The sequence below is a fragment of the Cryptomeria japonica genome, chromosome 4 (genome assembly GCF_030272615.1).
Source record: "Cryptomeria japonica chromosome 4, Sugi_1.0, whole genome shotgun sequence".
In the NCBI taxonomy this organism is placed as follows: domain Eukaryota; kingdom Viridiplantae; phylum Streptophyta; class Pinopsida; order Cupressales; family Cupressaceae; genus Cryptomeria; species Cryptomeria japonica.
In genome coordinates, this window is record NC_081408.1 from 210,761,956 (window position 1) to 210,770,989 (window position 9,034).

The window sequence follows — 9,034 nt, forward strand, 5'->3', positions numbered from 1 at the left end:
TGAAATGTGATTATTGAATAGTTATAATGAAAATGTTTTTCTTTTGAAGGAAATGCTAAATAATGTCTAAAACACTAATGAATTTTATTTTTATGGAGTTTTGTTTGTCTCCACAAGGAATTAGGATTTCATGTAATCTTCATAAACATAGAACATGAATTTCAAATCCAATTCTTGAATCTTGACTTCACCTCTGCTCCAATGCTTGAAAGAAGAATGGTTTTTTGCTCACTTGAATTTGAATTATAAATGCTTGATTGATTGATCAATTGTCTTCATGTGTCTAAAAATGAGAGGAGTAGACCTCCTTTTATACATGCTTATTGAAAAACAACTTAATTTTCTTACATGAGTCAACATGGGATAAGAATTCCCACTCAAATTGAATGACTGTTGTGAGGCCCAAAAATAGGTCCTGATTGGGAGGACCACAACGCTAACACCCCAGTCCTGACCAATCAATGACATAGGAAGTTGGGGACAAATATGTACATGTTGAAGGTTTTGAGTTTAGTGCATGGTGTGAGTAGAATCAAGGCTCCAATTAGTCCTTGGGACATGAATGCCAATGAGGACAAAATTGTAAGGGAGTACAATTTAGGACACTATAGGTATCTCAACCTTCCTCAATAATCAAATAAGAAGACCATTGTAAAAACTATGAGAAAGAATGTTAGATAAGATGATATAGTGAGTTGAAAGTTTTCAAATTTAAATGTGGGTATTCTTGGTATCATCATTAGGGAAACTTATAGATTTTTGGTAGTTATAGATATGATTAAACCAATACCCCAAGTATATGTGAGCAAACATAAGACTGTAGAGTTCAAGTTGACCAAAAACCACAAGAGTGTAAAGAACATATACCACAAAGTGATACTAATCTATGTTATGGTCATGGTGTACAAGGGAGGTTGCACTCACCATTGCATCTACATGACAATTTTCTCTCCTAGATATGATATCAATGGTATAAGGGGAGAGTTGTTTAGGGATATTCAAATCTAAACCTCTTTACTGAGATAGATTAGACTTATTAACCTAATTAGCTCATATGATTTGATTTATGATACATTCATAATCATCGTGAATATATGAATATGTGTAACATATGAAGAAATCACAACATGTATGTTGATAATAAGCGCTTCATATTTAAAAATGTTATTTTTACAATGTAACTAAAGTCAAAAGGAGAGAGGAACTACTTTTCCTTGAAGTGAGATTAGACAACACCTAGTCCAAAACTAGTTTAACATCTGGACACATCAAAATACATCACCCATATAGGCTCACGGTCAATTGTGAATAAATTCTCATTAACAAGTCAAGAGTAGGAAATGATTTAGGAAAGGGAGCATTTGCCAACTAGCTGGTGAGCTTGACCTTTAATTAATTTATTAGTAACGAACTTAAGATCGAACTCAAAAAAAGTAACATCACTCATTTTACTAACCTTGTAGAAAGAATAGCTCTAGAGAATAGATGTTTAAGGAGATGATTTTTAACAATCACTCAAGTTTCCACATGAAGGAGATAGTGTCTTCACTTTTGCATCGAAAAGACTAGAGAAATACATTGTGTCTCCATAGTAGAATATAAAGTTTCATAATAAAAAAGAACACAACTATCCTTTCCTTTCTATTGTCATCATACTAAGCCAATAAGCCCACCAAAGCATTAGACGATGCTAAGATATATAGGAGGAAGGGTATATCTTGCATGGCAGATATAAAATAGGGGTATTAGACAAGTAACTCTTGATAGAATCGAAAGCCTTTTGACACTCATCATCTTTATTCAACAAGTGTATAAAAGGAAGAGTATGATTAGCCAATTAAGAAAAAAATCTATAGATTCCTTGACTCTTTCCTTGTAAGCTATGAAGTTGTGAGATATTTTTAGGTAGAGGCATGTTAACTATTTCATTGATATTATTGGTATCGACCTCAATTCCATGATAAGAGACAATAAATCCTAAAAAAATTCTAGCATCAATATTGACAAAATACTTAAGAATATTTAGTCTCCTCTTATGGAATCTATAAGGGAGATTAAGGCATGGCCTACAATCAAATCAACAACCATATCAATATTTTGAAGAAACAAAAATGTTTAAGAGAAGCCTTTTTAAGATCCTATAAATTGATGTAGATATGAGTATGGAAATTTGGTTTATTGACAATAATAATATTAGATATCCAAGGTGAATAGTCAATAGGATTAAAAAATAAGATTTTAAGAGCTTTTTTATTTCAGTCTTGACTAAAAAAGAAAACTCAGTATTAGTATTTTGTATATTTTCTTATTAGGCTTGATATCAGGACATAGGACAATATTATGAACTACTATACACTTATCAATACAGGGCATATCCTCATATGACCAAGCACAAGTATTAGAATAATGATGTAAGTAAATTCAATTTATATTCTTTCAGGGAAAGGCATTTTCCAATCTTAATTACCTTATTAGACAAGTTAAGACCCATGATAACTATAGTAGCATCTCCTTTAAGAAGTGTACTATGTTCCTCAAGATGAGGTATAGATGTGTTCTCTCTATCATAATACAAAGAGTCCTCCTCATTCACACTCATAGTAGATTCACCAAAATATTCTTCATTATTCAAACAATATTGGAAATGATGCTTATGGTGAGAAGGCAGATCAAAACAAAACACCCAAGAACTCCTCGAGGGATTTGTCCAAAGAGAAAACATATAAAGGAATTTCTTTGGGCATTGTTGGGGTATCCACATACTCAAGATGAAAAAGCTTATGAGGAAGAGGCTGAAGAAAAATTATGTTGACATTCAACCATAGTTTTTCCTTGCATGACATAGTGTAGTATCTAAATATAATATTATGATGATGGAGTTAAAGCTCTAAAGGAAATAGAATACCTTGTTCATTAGGTCCCCAACCTCCACTGACATAGCCATATTTAGAAACTAGATTGAACCCTAGATTATATATGTAATACAACTCTCTATAGGTCAAAGGATTGGTGTAGAAAATGTGATCAACATGATAGGTATCATCCAACTTTATATATGGATAATCATCTTTAATTGTCAAAGTGAATTAAATCTTAGGAATCTTCATGTAGACCTAATTTACCTTATATTTCCCTATATGAGAGTTAGTGAAATCCAAAGATCTCCAGTCATCACCTAAACATGCATTCAACTTAGATGGAGAAGATGACATTGTTGGATATAAAATAAAAGTTTGTAGACCAAAGGTAGATACAGGAATTTCTACTTTAGGAGGATCTACCTTTGGAGGGTCTTCTTCAGGAAGATCTTGTTACTTAGGTGATTTTTCTTTAGAAAAAACATTCTTCTTTGGGTATTCCTCTTTATGTGATACCATATAAGCAAAATTCATTATATTAGAAGATAATAGTGGAATATAGTTCTGAAAAGATGATGTTATTGTAGTTTGACCAATTGCTTCCCTTCAATATAAATGAATATAATTAGGGATAGCCTTGATTGTAAACACTTGATTGTTAGAAACAAAATTGATATAACTATGAAGGGTAGATGAAATTACCCCTAAAGTGAGTAACCATGGTCTATGTAAAAAGGAAGATTGTAAGGTAGAGACCTTGTAATTACATACATCTAGGCTAGAATAGTAATTGGTTGAACCTTGAAGGGAAAAATAATAGTACCCAAAATAGTTTTACCAATACCATCAAAGACAAAAATTAACAACATAGAAGATGTGGCAAAAGAAATCAAATAAAATTTGATTGTTGGTAGTAAGTCTAGACTACAAATGTTGAGTGTCAAACCAGTGTCAGTGAAAGTCCATCTAATACTCACACCATTCACATAAATTATTATCATCAATGGATTTACTAGATTTTTCACTTCTGGAGGTGGTAGGTCATGGGGATAGAATGAAATATTTAATGTATGCACATAAATATGATCCATCAAAGTATTTTAATCCACTAGTGTAGTTGAAGAGGATAACCAAATCTTTTGAAGATCTTCCTTAAGAATACCTTGATACACTAGAGCTATTTGAAGCAAATTCCATGTTGAGATATTAGTAGGAGTAACATAAAGTTTTTCAATAAGATCATAGTCACTTTTCTATGAGATTAGATTCTGGAGGAAGATCAAGTTAAGAAGGCAGTAAAGAAGTACTATGCTGATCAACATTCTACTCATTCCTTCTTGTATTATATATGTGTAAGCAACAATGTTATAAGAAATATATTTATACTTAGTAAATGTCATGAATAAATCAAAAGATTTACTTTCTAATGATTTACCATAAATATAATTAACATTCTTTGAGGGAGGACTAGTTGCAGTCATGTAAATAACTAATCTTTTAGACCTTGAGGTAGAAAATATAATGATAACATTCATGGACCTTTCATCATTCAAAGAAGAATACACTATACATAGATCAATCTTAACAACCTTATGATTAGAGGGAGATGATTCTAAGAAATAATCTAGGGCATAACTAACATGTCAAAGTCATCTTTTGAGAACACCTTATCAAATGCGTCAAACCCTTGGAGGAAAAGATTCGACTTAAGGAATTCACATCGAGTTCATCAAAATGTAGAGGATATTTTCTACCCTCAAGATGACAAGATATCAATGAACAAATGGCCTTCACTACCTTACTTCACTAACACTTTGGTGAGCCAAGGGGATCACAATAAACCAAATCTTTTGAAGACCTTCCTAAAGAATACCTTGATACACTAAAGCTATTTGAAGCAAATTGCATGCTGAGATATTAGGAGTAACACAATTTCTCAATAAGATCATAGTCACTTTTCTATGAGCTTAGATTCTAGAGGAAGATCAGGTTAAGAAGGCAGTAAAGAAGTACTATGTTGATCAACGTTCTACTCATTCCTTCTTGTATATATGTGTAAGCAACAATGTTATAAGAAATATATTTAGACTTAGAAAATCTCACAAATAAATCAAGAGATTTACTTCTAAGGATTTACCACATATATAATTAACATTCTTTGAGGGAGGACTAGTTGTAGTCATGTAAATAACTAATATTTTAGGCCTTGAGGTAGAAAATATAATGATAAAATTCATGGACCTTTCATAATTCAAAGAAGAATACACTATACATAGATCAATCTTAACAACCCTATGATTAGAGGGAGATGATTCTAAGAAATAATCTAGGGCATAACTAAACATGTCAAAGTCATATTTTGAGAACACCTTATCAAATGCATCAAACCCTTAGAGAAAAAGATTCGACTTAACACATTCACATCTAGTTCATCAATATGTAGAGGATATTTTCTACCCTCGAGATGACAAGATCCCAATGAACAAATTGGCCTTCACTAGCTTACTTAACTGGCACTTTGGTGAGCCAGGGGGATAAAAAAAAAGAAGGTAAAAAGGACAACACTAAACCTACAAATATAAATTACTAAATAAAAAAAATAGTTGAATTGATAAGGGTATTATGATTACAAATATTAAAAACTAATAAAATACAACTTTTACTATGAATTTGACAAGGCCTTGGGCTTAGATACAGATGCAACATGGAGATGTTTGTGCATTAAAATGTCATCTATACAACCAAAGAGAAAAAAACACAATAAATCACCCATAAGATATCTCCACACTTCTCAAACCTATTCACCACCAACACACACTCAGAAAAGGAAAAAAATGAAGTTGTATAGGTGTTTGCCTTATTCAAACCCCTATTTTGGTGTTTCCACCTCCATGGATAGCTAGATAGATAAATTGGATAAAATGTTATAATAGATAGCATAATAGTAACAAACCTTGCTTAATGGAGTAAAATACCTATTAGAAGAGATACAATGATAAAATAGATTAAATGCAACTAGATAATAAAGGCAATTAGAGATTTGATAAATAAGATAGTATTTCAATGCAATAGATACAAGAGATAAGAGAGAAAAGGAGTGTTACACGGTTGACAATCATCTCTTGAGATGATAACATTATTGTGCTTTAAGAGAAGACCAAGTTGTTGCAAGATTAAGTGTCTTTTTTATAACACTTTGCTATGATAGTGCGGCCAAGAGAGCCAAGAGTGAGAGTTATTTTAAAATAAGGGAGAAAGAAGATTTTTGTTGTTCAACTTGGATGGGAGTGACCATTTCAGATGCGCCCAAGAGAAGGGGCATGTGTCAAAAAAGGCTTGATGTAGAATATGCTTGTTTGAATCAAGAAGATCCATATGATCTTTTCATGCCACATAGACATCTGCACCTCACACTACCATCTCACCAAATTAATCCCAAATATGATTAGGTGTGGTTAGTGGTACTTCATCTTTAAGGTACATGATAGTAGAATGATAAAATCTAGATTATGAATTTATGTCATAAATGCACTAGGCTCAATGAAAAGGTATCATAAATACACTAGATTCTATTTGTGACACTGCATCAATTTTTTTTTAAGTCTGTTAACTAAGACCTTATAAAAGATATTGTGGGTGGTGTTGCCTAGACTAATGGGCCTATAATCTTTTATTGAAGAAGCTTCATACTTTTTAGGAGGTAGGACTATAAAAGTGGAATTTAACTTATTGTCTTACAACAATTAGAAGATCATCAACAATAATATCCTAGAAATCATGAAATAAATATGAAGGAATTCCACATAGCCCTAGAGAATTGAAAGAAGAAAAGGAGAAAATTATTATCATAAACTCATCCAAAGAGATAGAGTTTTTCATTTCCTTGATACCATTTTCATTTGAAACAATATGAATTACATCAAGAAGGATTTTAAGACCAAATAAATCTAGATTAGAGTCTACTAAAGTTTCTTTGAAAAATAAAACAATAGATTGGGTTATATCTTCTTCGTTTGTTGGGACATTTCCATTTTTAGAAGTAAGATTTTTTTATAAGGTTTAATTTTCTATACTTCATAGTGGATTGGTGAAAGAAATTCATATTGCGGTCTCCTTCAATAAACCATTGAGTTCTTGACTTTTGTTTCTAGTGGACTTCTTCTATTGTAGATAATTTGAACCATCCAACTCTAATATTTATTTCTTTGGCATGAGTTTTTGGGTCAGTGTTTTCTAGTTCCCTATTATCCTGAATATATTTCTAAAAGATTGTTTATTCAATCTTTTTATATTTTCATTGACATTATTGATTTTTTTAGTTAGATAGAACACAGGGGTACTAATGCAAGGGGCACTTTACCACTCTTTAACTAAGTCTTTGGATTTCATATAAGAATTCCACATTATCTCATATTTGAAAAGGAAAGTTCCTTTAGGAACTCCACTAGACTAATTCAAAATAATATCATTATGGTGTCAACGAGTTCTAGTAATACAAGTCAATGTGAGATTGGGTAGGATATTCCAACCTATAGAGATTAAGAATCTATCCAAATTTACCTCGATATGGTTATTTCATTGTCTTCTATCTAACCAAGTAGATTGCAAACCTTGGAGTTATTGAATATAGACTAAAACATGATTAGCATTTATTTTATCTCTCTTAAAAAATAATTATAATGCTTAAGAAGAATAAAAACATTTATATATGACCATTATGAAAAGATGAAAAGCACTTGACAATCAAAAACTAAAGAATATAGACTAACATCATTATACTTCTTACAAATATATTTCAATGGATATTAAATATTGAAATAATTATCAAATTACCCCAACTATAATGCATATTTTTATGATTATTATAATATTATTTATTTTTAATGTTATTTTCTTAAAAGTATAACACTATCATTATTGAAACAAAATGTGTTGACCATTAAAATAATTTTTTCTTTATCAAATAATAGAAGTTACTCTTATGCTTATCTTCACAAAAAATATCTAAATATACTAAGAAATGTCCTTCTTAAGGCACTTATATTTTAAACTATTTATAATATACAAATTAAATAAATACCTCGAAAAATATATTTATAAGTATATTTCAAATTACTTTTCTAAATATAGATATCATAATTAGCTAAATATGAAAAAAATTTAGTTTTTTATTTATTTATGTAAACCATTTATTAAATTTGACTCATTATGACCCTTTATAAAGTATTATCTTTTAATATTTAATTTTTATTTTTAATATTTTCATATTTTATATTAGATTTTTCATTATGGGTGTATAATGATGAAATGAGTGTAATACAACTTAATTAATTTAGTTACATTTCATGTGACCATATATATTACTTTTGATAACTTATCTTATTCATCAAGAAAATATAAATTTTTTAATATATATAATAAACTTAATAAAAAGTCTTTAATATTATTTTTAAGCAAAATTTAGTAGATTTTTTCACTAATATTAGTTAAATTATTACTTTTATACAATTTTAAAAATACTTTTCAATTAATTTTAATTGTTTAATAAATTTTACAAATTTTGAATTTTTTTTTTCAATTTAATGCTTTTTAAATTTTGATCTCTTATCTTTAGAAAAAAACTATCACAATTTAAATAAATTTACTTCATTATTTCTATACTCATAATAACTAGTTTAATATATTTCTTCATTGACATTTTATTTATATAATTAATTTAATATTATTTAAACTGATTATATGTTATTTTTATTCTAAAACCATTATGTATTTTTTAATCAATTTAAATTATTTATCACACTTTTCTATCTTAATTAATAATTTACTATTTAAAAAAAATGATATTTAATATTAAATCTGAAAATTTAGGATATTTTCTTCATTCTTATTTATGTATATGATGAAACAAATTTATTTAATAATATTGATATGAGTTACTTAACTTTACTTATCAACATTGACATAGTCTAAAATAATAGACTATAACATTTTTGTAATATTTTAATGCAATGAAATAAAACAATTTATGTTAATATATATCAATAATTTTTATTTTTTTTAAATGATATGCATAGAATAATTAAATATTAATAATCAGAGGATGTTGTGGAACCTTTGAAGTAATAATTAGTAATCAGAGGGTGTTGTGGAACCCTTGAAGAAATATCTACATGATC